This window comes from Equus asinus, chromosome 24 (assembly GCF_041296235.1).
Source record: "Equus asinus isolate D_3611 breed Donkey chromosome 24, EquAss-T2T_v2, whole genome shotgun sequence".
NCBI lineage: Eukaryota > Metazoa > Chordata > Mammalia > Perissodactyla > Equidae > Equus > Equus asinus.
The window spans coordinates 62,345,023-62,363,003 of NC_091813.1; the positions used below are offsets into that span (position 1 = coordinate 62,345,023).

Below are 17,981 nucleotides of genomic sequence, written 5' to 3' on the forward strand. Positions count from 1 at the left end.
ATGTGTGTCATAGTTCTATCTTTACCTCTGCATCTAAACAAAATAATAAATACTCACATCTATCCGGAAGTTCCTTATATATTAATTTCCTTACAATGTTCAGATGTGATACACATTGTAGTCTTTTCCTTACCTGATGAGAAATATCCCCTTTTCCTTTCACCCTTAGCATTTCAATTACATTTCATTATCACAAGCTCTGTGCTAAGAATGCATGCAGATCACAAGAGAGATAACCAGGATTCAAATTAGAGTACCTACATGAACATTTCAGCATTATCTAGAACACTAATAAGAAAAGCAAACTCAGCTCTGACAAATATCAATAATAAGAATCTTGGCCAAATCAATGTTAATGTCATTTTTATACTTGGAAAAACATGGAGCACACGATTATGTAGGCTAAAAGAAATCAATAACTTGACTCATACTTAAAAGTAAGATAATACATTAAAAGGATGATTTCAAGTATTGTTCATTTAGAAAATTTCTATGGAAAGATTCAATTTTATCCTCAAGACTTGTGACCAATAGAACACGTTGCAACATGGCGGACTGGGGTTAGGGAAGCAGTTTGTGGCTATGAAATAGATCAGAACTAACTAGCCATTAGGGAATGCAACTCCTGACCTTCATCTCATTAGTATCAGGCCCAAACGAGCTGAGTGAGCTGTAAACTGATAACGCTGATACCTAGAAGATGGGTGGATTTTCACTCTTTACTTAAAATTCCTTTCTTGGTTCCAAATTATTTGCCCTAAAATGTAAAATGTGACAGTGCTTGTGTTATCTGGGAAGGATGGGGAGAGACACGGCTTTTAAAGAGACCTCAGGCATCAGTTCTTCTGGTTTTTTTTGTCTAACTAGTGAGAGAATTGAAACCCTGAAATGTGAGGTGACCTGCCTAATGGTTTCCAGTGAGTGGTTGCAGAACTGGATTAGAACACAAATCTCTTGGACTTCACTCCTGGGCACTTTCAATTTCTGAGGGGCTGGCTAGTGGAGGAGGCTGTCCTTGAATCATTCCAGGACAGGAGGAGTGTGTCCTATCAATGCAGAACAAGCTTAGTGTGAGGAAAAGGGAGTTCAGGTTTCTAAACTGAAGTTCACACAGACTGGAGGCTACAGGATGAAGTACAGTGAGAGAGGTTTTCTCATCGCCTTCATCTGGGAGGTGATGAGAAGCCTCAAAAGGCCTCTGAGGAGTGAGTACAGTGATTTGTTTAAAACATTTTCCATGTAAAATGACTTTAGCTTCAGAATATTTAGGAATGGAGTAACCGGAAGTCATTTCGGGAGGAACAAGTTTGGGTGTAAATAAACAAATACGAAGAAAAGTAAAGGAGTGAGGGGCTGGCCCCGTGGCCGAGTGGTTAAGTTCGCGCGCTCCGCTGCAGGCGGCCCAGTGTTTCGTTAGTTCGAATCCTGGGCGCAGACATGGCACTGCTCATCAGACCACGCTGAGGCAGCGTCCCACATGCCACAACTAGAAGAACCCACAACGAAGAATACACAACTATGTACCGGGGGGCTTTCGGGAGAAAAAGGAAAAAATAAAATCTTTAAAAAAAAAAAAAAAGTAAAGGAGTGAGCTAATACATTAGTTTGGGCTATCAGGGAAATTACAGACCTGGCCTGAAGGACGGATTTGGTACGTAGGTGTCATAGGGTAGACAGGGTGGGATGAGGTGTCATAGGGTAGACAGGGTGGGATGGGGAGTGGGAAGTGGTGGAGAATGACAGATTAAGTGAAGCTGGAAAGAAGGGATTCATCCTGAATAATTAACCAGTGACTGCATGGTGGAAGGGTGAAGGAATAGCAAGGAAGCTTCTAGTATATTACTATTTAGGGAACAGATGGAGAAAGGTCCTGTAAATAATACCAGTTTATATGAAGAATAACACAGTGTTCTGTAGATTCCTAATGCTGCATTCTGCCTCTGTCTCAGGTGGTGGCACCAAAGGATTCTTTGTAGAAAAATTTGGTAGCAGCCTTTAGTCATTAATTTTAAACATGAGTACCTTCAAAACATTTCCTACTCTGAATCACATTTTGGGGACAACTGAGGTGAAATCTTTGAGGTTTCACTGATGATCTATGGCAAAGAACAATATACTGTAGAGAGCCTCAACTCATCCTTATTTTTGTAAGTAAACCTCAGTAAGTGACAGGTCCTGGGCAAACCTTGCTCTCCAAACCCTTGACCTCTACTAAGGCTTTCTCTGATTGGATCAGCTTCCCAGAAGAAAGGTGGAACCTGGATGCTTGTCCTTCAAGAATCAGCTTAGCTATGACTTTTTCTGGAAAGCCTTTCCATATTGCCACAGATGCTCCTCAATTGTACTTGCTCTGCACCCCCAACTACAACAGTTACCATACTGTAATACAACACCCAGGTCTCTCTCTTGCCAGACTGAACTCTTCATGGCCTAGTTTTTACCTTCTGTTATTCCCCAGCACCTTGCAGAGCACTGAGCACAAGGTAGGCCGTTAATACAAGTTTACAGGCTGTTGAACCAACATGTCTGAAAATATATGTGAAATAGACATACCATCCAGAAATTATCTAGAGAGAATAAATCTAATGGATTTTTAAAAAGAAGAATCTAAAGTGAATTGTAGTTGCCTTTGGGGTAAGGTCTTAGTTTGGTACATAGTTCATAGCCCTTCTTTCCTTCTCCTCCTGTAGTCTGCCTTTGGCCATTTCACTGCTTATTATTCAAGGCCTAGGGAGAAAAGGAGAGAAGCTGAAATTCAGATCAGTTAATTAGGCTGTTTGGGAGCAGCGCTGAAAAAGGTTGGATGTGGTAGGTGAAAGCAATAGTTAACTGGTGGTCTGAGATCTATAGCTCTCAGGAACCCAGCCTTCCCCACTTCACACCCCTAAACCAATGGCTTCCCAACATATGAAGCATATTTTTAAGCTCATTTCAGCCTCATAGGGTTTGTTTCTTTGTTCTGGAGTACATATCAAACCATATGTCCCGATTTTGGGTTTGGAAAATTTGGTCCCTGTACTAACCGAAGTAGTGGGGCGGGAGGGCCTTCTTCTCTAGAGTAATTTCATGGTCCTAAGGAAAGAATTTAACAGTTTATTTTCTGAAATTGGTTCAAGGAACATTCCTTAAGTGAAAAAATTCAATCAAGAATAACATTACTTACATTTTGGAGGAGGATTTTTAATACAGAACTTCCATCTGTGATATATTTAAATTCTAGGCCTCAGGCAGCAATTTTGGTAAAGGGCCTCCGTTAGCCTTTATTCGATGCAAAATAAATAGTCCATTCTGAGGGGTGAGGCCTTTCTCTCACCTCGCCACCCCTGCAAAAGCGAACACTGGCTTCCGCCACTCCTGAAACCATACCTGCTACTTTTTTCGCCCCCCCCCCGCCCCCCCCGCACAGCAAACTCTGTTATTGACATTAAAATCTTTGTCACAACTTCAGTTACTTGAATTATTTTGTAAGAACCTGTGTCTAGCAGAAAAAGTGGACGGTGAGCTACCCAAAAGGAAAGCCTGCAGTCAATAAGCGGAAAGCTGTCAATACCGAAATACAATACTCTTGATCTCGTTTTGACGCCTTAACAAAGACAGGTTTTGCGATTTAGGACCGCTCAGCCATCTTGCCGGAACACATTAAAAGGTCAGTCCTCGACCTGCTTACTGCTAGGTACTTCAGCACTGATTTCTAAGTTGCTGCACGAATCCCAACATCTTTCACGACAGAGGCCTACCGCGTTTCAGCTGTCAATAAAGACCCACACTCGAGAAACGGAGAGAACGCGCAAGTTTTACACGCACACTTTATTAGGCATCCTTCCAATCCTAAAAGCGGGGCAGGTTCCACTACGTAAAAGCTGAAAACTTTATTTCTCATTTTTCATGACCTGTAGCACGCGTGGAGCCTCTGGGTAAGTGCTTGTCTAAGACGAAGGCCCGCTCTTTAATGGCTGAATGCATACATTGAACAGGACATGGTGGATTAGCTGCTCTGAGAATTGCCTTTAAAAAAAAGTAAAGTGAAAAATAGACAAAGAAATCTATAACCTTAGCCGTCTTTCATATTTGTTTTGCCTGTTCTGGAACCAGCCCTGAGCCGCGGACAAGGATACTGAAAAGATGCACCTGAAACAGTATCTGCGGGCGGGCTGCATTGGCCGAGCGGCGTTCTTGCTGCTTCCCAGCGGCGAAGGCAGCGGCAGCCACAGGGAAGCCGGCGCGAGCCTCCCCGGCAGCGGCGGCGGCGGCGGCGGCACCGGCACCAGCGCAGTTTCCCCTCTCCCCAGCCCTGACTCTACGCGCACATGCGCACTGCGCCCGCAGCCCTGGACCATTTGTCAGGACTACTCGTGAGACGGAGAAAAAAAAAAAGAGAAAATTTGGGGGTAAGAAGCGGTTGATCGGATCTAATCTCTAATTAATCTGAAGATCTGCCCGTGCCAAAGCCATTCATTGATTTTTCTGGGTGAGGATGAAAGTTAAGAGACCTACGGAGAGAAGGAAGCGCACCCTCGTCTTGTGAAACAGATCAGGGGAGGGGAAAGGACAGAAGGGGTTTCTCCCCCACTTCTCTGCGCCTCTGGGAAAGAGGAGAAAACTTAATCCCGGGGAAAAAAAGTGGGCAAGTGACTCGGAAAGGGCTGGAGGGGGAGTCTCCGGGCATCTCACTCTGAAGTAGTGAGTGCGAGTGTGAAAGAGGAACAAAAGAGAGAGAAAAGAGAAAGGAAAAAATGGGGGGAGGAGAGACTTGTATTTTTTTCTTTGCGCGCACACGGGGAAGGGTGTGGGGGGCCGTGCGGAAGGGAGCCGGGGCGAGGCGGCCGCGTCGGGCTCTCGCCGGCGCGCAGGCGGCGGGATGCGTGTGGGCCCCCTCCCCCGCGCCCCCCGAGCTTGTCACTTGGGTCGCTTTCATGACACCGGGCGCGGGGCGGGGGAGCGCGGCGGCGGCGCCGGGGTGCGTGCCCGAGTGGGCGCCGCGGAGCCGCAGCCCGGGCGGCGAGCGCGGCCGCCGAGGCTGGGGGCGCCGGCGGGGGGCGCGGGGGCGGCCGGGGCCGCGGATCGGTGCGGCGGGAGGCGCGAGCCCCGCGCGCCGCCCCTGCGGCCCCCTCCGCCCGTGTGGCCTTTGTGCCGGGCGCGCACCGGAGAGCGAGCGAGCGAGCGGGCGAGCGCGAGAAGTACAAGTACGGGAGACCGAGGCAGTGGGAAAAGAGGCCGGGCCACTTTCTGCCCGCTCGGGCTGCGGAGAATGGACTGGTTGAATGTGCAGGCGCGTCTGCCCGGCGTGTGCTGTGTGTGTGCGCGGCGGAAAGGCCTCCCCGACTCCCGCCGCGCACACGCACACTCACACGCACGCACACACTCGCGGACCCGCGGCGGGGCTCGGCGGCCGAGAGTTTGCGTTCGCTTCCTCGCCGCCTCCCCCTTCCCGACCGACTGTGTGAGAATTTCATATAGATCGGCTCCAATTTCCGCCATTTTGGGAAAGTTGCACAAAAATAAACCCTCCGGTTTATTTCTGCCCGAGGCAGGAAAGTGCTTCGGGAAGCGAGGCGGCGCGGGCCCGCGGCGGCCGTCCGCGCGGGGGAGGGCGCGGGCCGCGGGCCGGGGCCGGGAGCCCGCGCCGTCGCGGCGGTCGCCCCGCGCCCTGCGGTGCCGCGCCGGCCCGGTGCGGGCGCGGGCGTGTGTCGGGCGGCGGCGGCGGCGGCCGAGGCGGCGGGCGGGGAGGGAGGCGCGGGGCTGCCGTGCCTGCAACTTGTTTACGCCGCCCTCATATCGGGAGGCGGCGAGGGTCCGAGGCGGGGCCGCGCCCGCCTCGCGCCGCGTGCGTGTGCCATTCCGGAATAATGGGTTTTGCACACTCGCGTCCTGGGCCCGGCGGGCCGTCCTCGCGCCGCGGCGGCCGGGCGGGGGGAAGTAGAGGCCGGCGGGGGTGGGGATCGGGAAGCGCAGGAGCCGGGGCATCCGCCGCGCGCCCCGCGAGCTGCTGGGGGGGGGGAGAGGGAGGCAAACTTGTGAGCCCGGGAGGAGGGGTCGGGGGGGGGCGCGGGGGTACAGGCGGGGGCAGGGCGCAACTTTTGGGCCAGTGGTAAAACTTTAATTACCTTTAAAGCAAAAAGGCCCCAGGATCTCCCCCCCCCACCCCTTTCTGGTCGAAGCACGGCCCACAGCGCGACCGTGAGAGAAAGTTTAAAAGCGGGCGGTTTCCTCCTCGCCTCCCCGCGGAGGGGTGGGGGGATCTGTTTGTCCGTCTGCGCTCGGAGAGAGGTGGGGGTCACGAGCCGCCCTCCGGGGTCGCGAAGCCCGGGGCTCTTACCCCACCCTTCCACGGGGAGACGAAGGTAAACGTCGCTTCGGTTTCCCTCCCTCCCCCCCCCCCCGCTTCCTTTTCCTCCCCCTCCCCGCCGATTTTTTGAGGGGACCCAAAAAACGGAGTCTCTTTCCTTATGCAACTTCCTCGGGCGCTGTGAACGCGGCCCTGCCCCCTCCCTGCATCCCTCGGCCCGCTCCCTTCCCACCCCGGGGCCACCAGAAAAATGCATTCGAGCTCATTCAAAGTGCACGGGAACAAAAATAGATTTTTAATTGTTCTAAGTTAAGGGAAACTGAGATGAGAAATAAGAATTTGGGTGGGGGGGGGGAGCGGCTGGGGCGAGTGCGTCGAATTTTAATTTTGATTTTCCTAGAGCGGTGCTGGTGGTATCTTTATTGGTTTGGGGAGCCCGAGAGTCTCTGTACTGGCTACCTCGGTCGCGTGGATTTTTGCGCAAGTTTTTAGAAAAACACTGACTCGAGTAGAGCATTTCTCCGGAAAGTTTCAAGTGCAGCAAAATAGCGAACGTGCAAAACTGGCCAAGGGGAGACCTCTAGTGGTTAAACGCATCTTTAAGTTCGGAAGGCCGAGAGCAAAGTTTGGCCTTTACTTGTAGCTACGTAGTCGCTTCAGACGTGGAAGTAATTAGACGACCTGTGCCGGCAGCGAGATATGGTGTGAAAGGATGCTGATCAGAAATATACAAGGTTTAGTAAATCGGAGAGCAGATGAGTTTTGAGGACCCGGACCCTGTAACTTCCATCTCTCATTTATTATATGGGAAAAAAACACTTGGCTTTTATTCTGGGATTTGAGAATGTCACTCCAGGGATTAGAAACAATTGTTCGTTTTTACATTTATTGCTTTCTATACCTTTGATCAACTTTTAATCAGGAGTCACAGCGGATAATTTCATTTTGAATGTTAATAAAAACACAAAGTGCAATATGTGTTTAAAACTTTGAAAGAGATGAAAAAGACCTTTGGTTGAAATTTGCCTTTTATATGAGCGGGTCGTTATATTCTCTAATAAATATAACTTAAGGCTAGTATTTAGTTTCTTAACTGTAGAGTTACATTCAGTCGTAAAATAGTCTCTTAGTTGTAACAATGTAATTTTGTTTCACTGGGAAAAACATTATTTCTGAATACTTTGTATAATTTGTGATTTAAACGCTTAAATATATGGACAAAAGCTGCTTACATAATAGCTATTCTTTTGCCAGTGTGTGTTCTGTAAACTTTAAAGATAAAAGCAATGAGAGTTGAATCCAGTGATCCCTGTCCCTTTAACCTGCTAGTCATACAATGGGAGAGACTTTACTGGGAGAATTTGGGATGGGGGATGATATGAATGATAAAATCCATTTCCCCTCATCTGGAACTAGTTTGTTTTATTTTAATCACTAAGTGGTATTGTGTGAAATTATGCAATGTCAGTGATTCAAAATTTAAACTTATTAATTGTGGATTGTGGGTTTGAAGTCGTCTTTTTTCTGACAATGCTTTGATTTTACTTTTTCTCTCTTTGAATTAGTGCTAGACCTTTGGGAGAAGTCTTGAGGGTAGACGGCAATCCTAAAGACCACCACATAGTTCCTTCTTCACCGCTCCTAGGTAAGATTTGCTTGGTGAAACAAATTGCCTGATGTACTTGCCAGTGTTAAATGCTGAATTTGGGGATCAGGAAGGAGAGTGTGGGACAAAGTGGGCAGAAAAACATCATTGTGTGGGGGCTGCTTGGAAGGCATCCAGGTCTTGACACTAAGTGTGATTGAATGAGAAAAAAGCATTAGGAAAAGTTACAGCCTTGTCCTGGATGATCTTTGGACTGGCTCTTTTACTAGATTCTTAATTCACATTTCAATTGCACCTGTTTTCTACTGAAAGGAAATAGTTTTATTGTTTGGAATTGAAAAAATGGGAAAACTAGAACGAAGCAATTGTAAATTAATATAATTATATAAGTACACAGTGTTATGGAAGATCGTGATATGGAACTTTGGTAAAATTTTGTAGGTGAAATTTACTGAGAGCTTTGGGGTATTTAAATAACTTAACTCCTGTGGCTTAGATCCCACATGGGCTGACTTGTGCCAAATATCATGTCATAGGGTTATAGCAAATTTCCCATGTGTTAGCATAGACTTGTCGACTTTGACCATAATTCCACAAGAACTTCAGCTGTTGTCCAGTAAGATCCTTTTGGTGAATTTGGAGGGTGCTAACTTTTCTCCAGTAATCCAGGGCCTCCTTTCAGGGCAAAGATCGTTCTCAGGCAAAGGGAGCAGCCCTCTCCTGGTACAGCATCAAAGCACATTTGTGCTGCTCTTGTGCTTTCTACTATTTATACCTTTTTTCTTTTATTTTTTTCTCCCCCTTTAATCTTTCTCTCTCCTTTTCATGTTTCTTCTCTGTCTTGAGTGTTAAAGGAGTCGCTAGTTCTTGTTTGGCAAAACCAAAGAAAACAAAGTAAGTTAATCTTACCTTTTATGAACAGGACTAATAATCCTCATTGGGCCACCTTATAACCAGAGTAGGTGTGGTCTGTATGTCAACACTGTATAATTGCTAATATGAAAATGACTGTTAACAGGAGTTTATTGTTATTTTCTGCTTGTGGATGGTCTCGAATAGTGTAATAAGCAAAGTAAATAGATGTGGTCCATGTGGATGGTGCAGCAGAGACAATGGGGCAAGAACAACTCCAAGATCATGCCAATGGAAGTAAGGTTCAAGCAGAGTAAAATGCGTTTCCTAGGATGGTGCGTTTCATGTTTCGAGGTGCTGAGTGGAAGACAGTGGTTATTTGTCTTCATCTGGGGAGTCATGTGGCTGTGGCTAGCGTGCTAGGGTGGGAGTCAGAAGATGGTTGAGCCGCTAAAGGTATCACCTTGTGTAAGTCACTTTTCCTCTTTCTGCCTAGACTTCCCCATCTAGAAACTGAAAGCAACAGTGCTTGCCTTGCTTCTTTTGTTGAAAAGATCAAGTAAAATCAGGTTTTGAGAGCTATGAAGAGTGAATTCAGGTGTTTGGCTGTCACGTTACCATTTTACCTTGGGCGGGCTTTGTGAAGGGCAGGACGTAGGTTGTCTAGGGCAGAACAGAGTGATTTAATTCCTGGCTAAAATTATTAGATTGGTTTCTGGTGTATATATTATATGGACTTGTCATAATACTTGCAGGGGATATTTCTTTTCTTGAGGAAAAAAGCAGTTTATCTTTTACAGTATTGGCTCCCTGAGGGGAGGGACCATGTTTGAACATGGTGCTGAATCCAAACTAAAATTTATTCATCCCAAACTAGTCATTTCATAGGAGTAAGTGAAATAAATACTTCAAATTTAAAATGATGCCTGATTGTGGAAACGGTAAGGCGGTGAAAGGAGAGGGGTTGGTGTGAGGGGAATTCGTGTGCTGTAATTAATGCTTTAGTTGTGTGAGTCTGCTGGGAAATGAGGATGAGAAAATAGGTAACTGGAGTGGTAAAGATTTAAACTCCAGGGGCCAGAAAATGGGTCCTGCACACAACTGTGGATTTAGGGAAAAGTCCATGGGTTTTCTAGATTCCTTTGCTACTTTATTCTAATTACAGCCAATTATATATTATCTAGATAGAGAAAAAAATACTGTCATTGTTTTCAATTTGATGATACTGAACTTGACAAACCCTGGCAAGTTTTAGTTCATCTCTCTTTTCCTATAAATTATCCAATCAATGTTCTAAGAATCCAAAAACCCAATAGTGGAGGAGAGAAGAAATATATGTCTGTTTAATTAGTCCCTAAGTAACTGAGGGCTGGTTCTTGAGTAATTCCACTTGTATGTTTGGCAGTGTCTTTCTAAGAAATATATATTTCAACTAAGGCTGTTTATAGTAGATACAGTTAGGATGAGACATTTATAAGAGACGTTACTTATGTGGTGTGGGACAAGGGTACCCTTCGGGTCCCAAGGATGGGTAACCTGAGTGATCCCTCTAGCAATGTTTCTACTAGTTACTTAACCAATTTTTTTTTATTTTTTGTTTTTTTGTTTTTTGCTAAGGAAGAGTAGCCCTGGGCTAACATCTGTGCCGGTCTTCCTCTATTTTGTATGTGGCTTGCTGCCACAGCATGAGTGGTGTGGTTCTGTGCCCAGGATCTGAACCTGTGAACCCAGGCCTTCTAAGTGGAGTGTGCCAAACTTAGCCAGCAGGGCACAGGGCTGGCCCCACTCGGCCAGTTTTTCATTGAGATCTTACAGTGCTGAACACTGAAAGACTAGGTCTTTGCTCTTGAGGAGTTCCCTAGACTCTTACCCCAGGGGTAAGCACAACTCTGCTAATAAGAGTATCACAGTTCTCTTTATGCCAGTGGGAAAGAATGAGGCTCCAGCACTCTTGGGAGCCAGTGAGCCAGCAAACATGGATTCCTAGGTTAACAGGTGCAGGACCATGACATATAATTGTGTACATAGAGTGCCAAATATTACATCCCCTTTTTAATGCTTAGCTTTCAGAAATGAATAAGAAGCTCTTTACCCACTGTCAAGGAATGCCTGAATTGTATTTCTACCAAAGGTGATGGATTTGGGCTGATTCTCCCTTCCTTTGGCTAATGTGTTCACAAAGGTGACTTTCTGGCAAAGGTCTGTTCTACCACTTGCTACTCTCTTGCTACTCTCTGCCTACTTGCTGCTACCGGAGGACTCTTTCCTCACCACGATTTGAGGGATATTGTATTTAAAGAGAACAATTTATTTGAGAGACACTGTGTTTAGAGGACTATTTATACGTGTATAGTTAGATAGGATGTCTTGAAGTTCAGAACATCTGTGGAAAATATATTTTTTAAGGAGCTTCATTATCCAATGGGAATATTCTTGGGTTATCTCTTTACTCTCTTAAGCTAAACTATTGCAGGACATGTGTGGATACGAGTCAGTAGTAGCAGATTATGAACTAGTTTGTGCTGATTGCAGCAGCTATGCAGCAGGTGGCTGAAAGCAAAAGACCAGGAAAGGGTACCCTTGAAATATCACTAAGTTTGATTTACAACGTCAAATTGGGAAAGATCTTTAAGAAATCCCCATTTAGGAGACAGGATGGTTTGAGGAAAGAACAAGGGCTTTTGAGAAGAACTTCATTAAGTTGGGTGATCTTGGATGAGGGAACTTCTTCTGATGAGCCTTTCTTTCTTTCTCAGAAGTGGACTTAGAATTAATAACTTGGGTGGTGATTGGAAGAATTACATGTGATTATTGTAATTGTTAAGTGCCTTCTGTATTAGTCTTTTTGTAAGTCAGTGTTTGTGTCAGCCAACAAATATTTGTTGAGCATCTGTTTTGTGTAAGTCTCTGTTGGGGAGTGCTTCACGTAATCAACACTTAGAACCGAATGAATGAATATGTTGGGGTTACAAACAAATGAAGAGCCATCCTTGGCCTCAGCGTGTTTATAATCTAGTTGAGGAGATAATGAATGCACACAGTGGTAATTAACAAACAAAGTCATGGTTCAATGGTAGCCAATGGTAGAGAGAAATGCAGTAGGTGCTATGGTGGGACAGCCGTGGTACTTTTGTTCCAAACATAGGGACCTGAGAGGTAGGGTGTCCTCTGCAAAACACTGTGCAGTGTTGATAGATCAGGTGTCATTGTACATTGAGTGCCTTGTGAATGTCAAGCATTAGGCTAGGTACTTTATATTCATACATTCGGTCATTCATTCATCCAGCAAATACTCACTGCTGTCTCATGCCCAGGTGCTGTTCTCGTCACTTAGTGTTATCGCTAATATTTTCACTGACCTTGAACATTTGGTATTGTTATTTCTTTTAGAGCAAATCGCTGCTCAGAGATACTTAGTAACTTGTTTGAGTTCAAATCATGCAGTTGGAAGGGGTGGGACCGGGGAGAATGATACTGGTTTATGATTGTTTTGTCATGTCTTTAGGTTTCTGCTTTTCCAAATAGTAGTTCCTGGGATATTTCTAAGAAAACATATTCCCAGAGGAATGTATTTGCTCTTACACTTTGGTTGACTAAGATGAGCAATGGTGAACAGGCATTAGAAAAAATGATGGGAAGAAAACTCTCTTCACTTTCACCGTTTTTCCCCCTATTTTTAAATCAAGAATTGGGAAAAGACTTGGGGCCAGCCCAGGGTGTAGTAGTCAAGTTTGCACGTTCCACTTTGATGGCCCGGGGTTCACCAGTTTGGATCCCGGGTGGGGACCTACGCACTGCTGGTCAAGCTATGCTGTGGCAGGCGTCCCACATATAAAGTAGAGGAAGAGGGGCACGGATGTTAGCTCAGGGCCAGTCTTCCTCAGCAAAAGGAAGAGGATTGGTGGCAGATGTTAGCTCAGGGCTAATCTTCCTCAAAAAAAAGAATTGGGAAAAAACTAATTATTGAGTAATACTGAAAAGAACACCTTGGTCTAGCTCGTGGCCTCGAAAGGGTCACAAACTGTTCACAAAACATTACTCAGATTAGGTGTGGGAATTACTGGGCTTATTTATAAAAAGGTTTCATTTGTTCTTTGTAGGAAGAGACCTAATGAGGCAGTAGGATTAGTTATCAAAAAATGTAAATCAATCAGTCAATATAAAGGAAAAGGATGGGACCTAAATTTACTGAAATGAACTGAGAATACAATGGAATTTACTCAGAAGCCAGGATTATAAAAGGAAAGAAGAAAATTTAAATGAGGGCTAGAGATAATGGTGGAGAGAAGCTGGGGGCAGAGGGAATAGGAAATGCTAGGCCTGAAATCAAAAATGAGGACAGGGAATGTGACCAGGAGTATACTGAGTAACAGTGCTGTAATTACTGATGTTCTGCTCTTTAACCAGAGGACCGTGCCCACGTTTACAAAATGAAGTGAAGAGCTCTTTTGGTTCATTGGGTGGTGCTGTGTCGCCATGGGAGTTATATAACATCCCTGTTCTACGAGGTATGGTCCATCAAGAGAGCTTTAGTCTGACTTAGACGGATGCCGTTGCATGCATTGATTATGGGGTAATGGACTGTGTCTCCTTTCTTGAGGCTCTATTATCCAGTAAATTTTTTGAAGCACCTGCTGTGTGCCAGGCCTTTTCAAGATTGGACAATAGCTTTATGTTATGTGTAATTTTATGGAATTAAACTGGTTCTGTTACTAGAACGCTTTGAGTAGGCTTGCTCAGGCACCAAAATCAGCTGTTTATTTTTCCCCATCTGTTACACTGATTGAACCCTGAACTGGGAATTGAAATTCCGGAGTGGTCAATCTGGTCTGGTTGTTAAATGATCTAAATAATTCACCCTTTTGGTTTGTGGTCTTATTTGGTGGATTTGAGGCCTGGCTATTCGATCTCTTGATAAGAAGGTTAACTACAAATGGTTATCAAGATAAGCTCATAGAATTCTGTGAGAGAAATATAATCTGGTCAAATCTAATTTATTACATGCCAAAGAGAAATCAAGTGTAAATCTTTTAATTTTAGTTCTATGTTTTATAAAAACATGAAGCTGAATTTTAAAAATAGTGCTGTTAGCGTTTTGTGAAACAATTATGAAGGGAAATATGAAAACAGAACATGATACTACTTTTAGTTTTTCTTTTTTAATGTAAGTGCATGCATATTTTGCATAAGCATAGCAATATCTGTGTCAGGCAGGTTCCTGTTCTTTTTATGCCCTTTGAATCCCTCTGATGGGTGTGCAGTTTCTATTATTACCCTCCTCGTGTAGTGTGTTGATGATACGATAGCCCTTTTAAGGATGTTTCTGCCTTAAATTGACATAGCTTACAGTCTGTATATTGAAAGTGAACTTCAAATAAAAAGCGTTTGATGAGAGTATATTAACTATGCCATAGGCCTGCTCACGTCAGGTTGCAATTTCATTTTCTATGTACATTTTTTTTCTTGAAAGGCATTTTTCGTTTTCTGTTCCTCCTTTAGAGGAAGTAAGTAGGTTAGGCCACAGAATCTCAAATAATTCATCCTTCTTACTGTAACAAACGGAAGGGCAGGAAGTGGAGATTTTGAAGAGGTTGCCATTCGTGACTACCCCTTTGCATATAATCTCCATGGAGAAGATGTAGCAAATTAGATAAACCATTGCTACTTTATATTGGGTGGTTCTCCTTAAAGTGTGGCCAGTAGATACAAGGGGAGTGTGTTTAAGAAAATATCAGTAAGAAGGAACCATCCTGATGACCGATTTCATATTTAAAGAAAGCAGAGCTTAGTTACCATTCAGGCGTCTTCTGTATAAGGATAGATGTGGACAGAAGACCTAGATTTTCAAGGATTTGCTCTTGAGAATCTTGATGCTACTGAGATTTACGTTCTCACATTGAAATAATCTCACGTTTTGCCTGCCTAAAATCTACGAATTTGGGCCCTTGGGGCAAAATTTCACATCTCTCCATAGCAGATCAGAGTTCTTCTCAGGCAGGGTGAGTAGACTATCAAAGCTGGTATCTGTCAGGCTTGATTTGAAAGGAAAATTTTTCTTTGTAACAATTATGTGTTTGTTGAGAGATGCTTCAAGTGTGAGTTCAGGTTTTTCTCTTGTCCTTATTGAATAAGCCTGTTTAAGAGGTTTGAATTTAACTTCTTTTGATGTGTTCTCCACTGACGCTTAAATGAGGAGAGTTTCTTGGAGCGGTAATGTTATGCTTCTGCCAAAGAGGTAAATAAATACTTAGCAGCTTAGTTGTTAGTTAGAATTTTCACTGGAGAATATGATATAGATGGACAAATGAAGATCTTCTTCTCATTTCCCCTCTGCCCAAACCCCGCCCACAGTTAGTCTGTTGCATTTTCCCCTTGTCTTTGATTCATTCATTTGATAAATTTTGTTGATACCTACCATGGATATTCACAAGAGATAAAGAAATGAATAGAGCAAGTCCCTTTCCTTCAAAGCTTTCTCTAAGTGGATGATCATGCTACAATGTAATAAATGTGTTTATTTAATACAATGTATTAAATTGAGGTATAGATCCTGTCTTCTCAGCCCGTCGTCTTCTCCTGGCATCTCACATACTATACTCTAGTTCTCATACAGAGAAAGACTCTCAGCGTAGTCCTCCTCGTCCCCTTTGGGGAGGATCCATAGCTTTCGTCTCTCTCTCTCTGCTGGCCTCTTGCTGCAGTCTCTCACTGTGCTTTCTGTTCGCCTCTGTGCCAGCTTTCTTGAACACAGGTCCTGGAACCACAGTTGGTATGTGAGGAAGCTTTTATGCCTCCTCAGCAGGAAGGTCACCAATGACCCAGTCTTGGGTTGTTATTCAGAGATTATGTCCTTCTTACTTTTTTGGTTGTTAAAATGTTCCTTTCTTTATAAGAGCTTGGCAAAACGAATGGTTGTTGACTTTGCCTCAGTTTCAATTCATTTTGAAATTTTCCTTGTCCATGAAGTCCTGGAGTCTTACCACGTTCTTAACACCCCGCTTTTCCCTTGCTTCACCTCTGGACTCCTGAGGCATCAGATAGGCTTCATGGCCTTTGCACGGTTATCATTCCTCTGCGCGGGTTGTGCTTCAGACATCTGGTGAACCGCTGCTTGGAGGGAATGCGGACACCGGAGAGTAGCTCGTTTTCTTTTCTTGAGAATAGCTGTAGCTGTTGTGTACCGAGTGTCCATTATGTGCAAAACACTTTAGCATGCATCATTAAAATTTTTTTTACTTCTCTATGAAGTAGATGTTCCAGTTCCAGTTTACAGATGAAGGAGCCTAAGGCTTGAGAGCCTGTGCTTTTCACCACTACACTGGATCAGCTTCTGTGTCGACTAAAATATAACGTGTTGTGCCCTGTGGTAGCGTCTGAGGGGCACTGTCTTGGGAGGTAAAAGTCTGTTTCTTGGCTGAGTGACCTCATTTTTCTCATCTGTAAGATGTTATCAGTCTTAAGAGGTAGTTGTGAGGGTCAAATAGGCTGGTATTGGTGAGGTCCTTTAAAATGACAAAGCCTGGGAGAAACCTGCTCCCGTGTGCCTGTATCCCTTTGATGTGTGTTAGACTTGTTACTTTTGTCTGATTACCCCTTTGTGGCCTTGTGTTTGTGGGTATGTGAATTCTCCCCTTATAGGCTGTGTATGTCTGGCGTCATGAAGGTACAAAGGAGGCCACCAGAAAGTAAATCAGAAAACTGTAGACAGGTCTTAGGAGGCAGGGCCCTGTCTTCTCAGGATCACTTTCTCCCCATGGACTTAAAGGAGTACTGTCCAGAGGGCATTCCCCAGGATTAGGCCTACAAATCTCAACAGTTGGATGTGGGCTGGGGACCAGGCCAGAAGGTAGCATCCCTGTAGGTGACTGGAACCTGGAGATGAAGAGATTCTGTCTTGTAAAACACTACCTATTTTCATGTTATTTCTGAATTTATTTTCCAGAGCATAGCATTTCCAAAAAGGGGGGGAGGGGGGTTCCGTAGACCTCGATGTACTGTGATGATAGAGTCATGAGGCCAAGTGACTGTGGGCCGCTTTGGCCCGGGCAGCATTTGGCACATGGCCGCACCGCTGCTGATGTGCATGGTCCGTCTCCCAAAGACCCCGCGGCTATTACCCATCCTTTCACCACAGAAGTTTTTGCCATGGGACATGAATAAATGTTCTCCTAAAAGTTGTGTTTTTAGAGGCAGACTTTGGGAATTGTTGCCCTAGTCTTTCCTCTAGTCTTGTTTAGATGTCTTAGCCTGACCTACGATGTGTGATCGGACCAGGGTGGTGGCAAAGAGAACCTGGCCTTCAGGCCCACCTCCCTCCCCATATGGTAAACGCTTCTCCATGACTTCAAAGGTAGTATTGTTCTATTAAGAAAACTAGCAGTGTTTTCTGGAGCCGTGTGAATATGAAATATCATTATTAACAATAAAACATCTACTTTTTTTCTTTTTAAAGATTGGCACCTGAGCTAACAACAGTTGCCAATCTTTTTTTTCTTTTTCCTGCTTTTTCTCCCCCAAATCCTCCCAGTACATAGTGGTATATTTTTTAGTTGTGGGTCCTTCTAGTTGTGGCATGTGGGACGCCGCCTCACCGTGGCCTGACAAGCGGTGCCATGTCCGCGTTCAGGATCTGAGCCAGCGAAACCCCGGGCCGCCGAAGCAGAGCGCGGGAACTTAACCACCCAGCCACGGGGCCGGCCCCTAAAACATCTACTTTTATATAGTGATCTTGACATCTAGTGATAGAGATTTGAATACAAGTGGCCTACCACAAAAAAGGCTATTGAAATGAAATTAAATGAGAGGGGAAAAAAAGACATGTAATTTTTTTAAGGTCACTGAGCAGCTCCCATGAACTCGAATAACTGTTAAACTAGATAATTATAATAAAAAGTTAACATTTTGTTGACTCTTGCTATGTGATAGGTGCTGTGCTAGGGTACTACCTGGCTTATCCCAAAGAATCCTCACCATTGCCCAATGGGGACAGGCTCTGTTAGTCTCCACACTTTACAGACGGGAAAATGAGACTTCAAGAGATTAATTGGTCCAGGGTCACAGAGTAGGTAATTGTCAAACTTTGGAAAGTGAATTGAAGAGGAGGAAAGGAAGGAATTGATTTAGGAGAAGGTGAGAGATGGCGAGTTTTGAGGACGGTCCATGAAATATTTGATTTGCGCCTATGAAAGGATGACAAGGAGCAGGGTGGGTTGGGGTGGGGAGGCTCAAAGCAGTTTT

At 44.7% G+C, this 17,981-nt stretch overlaps 1 protein-coding gene across 14 annotated transcripts in view; it reads left to right on the forward strand.

Annotated features, from left to right (window-relative positions):
* Positions 1 to 4,221: 4,221 nt before the first annotated feature.
* L3MBTL3 (L3MBTL histone methyl-lysine binding protein 3) overlaps positions 4,222 to 17,981 on the forward strand; it is a 113,864-nt gene continuing 100,104 nt past the window's right edge. For 2 of the 14 annotated variants that reach the window (XM_070496258.1, XM_070496264.1), the window contains exons 1-3: positions 6,203 to 6,341; positions 7,852 to 7,931; positions 13,152 to 13,252. The gene's annotated coding sequence lies outside the window, so the exon portion shown is untranslated. Of the gene's footprint in view, positions 4,389 to 4,445; positions 4,469 to 4,937; positions 4,958 to 5,042; positions 5,441 to 6,036; positions 6,342 to 7,851; positions 7,932 to 13,151; positions 13,253 to 17,981 lie in introns of those variants that run through there. The other 12 variants (XM_070496253.1, XM_070496262.1, XM_044754551.2 and 9 more) reach the window with 11 other exon arrangements.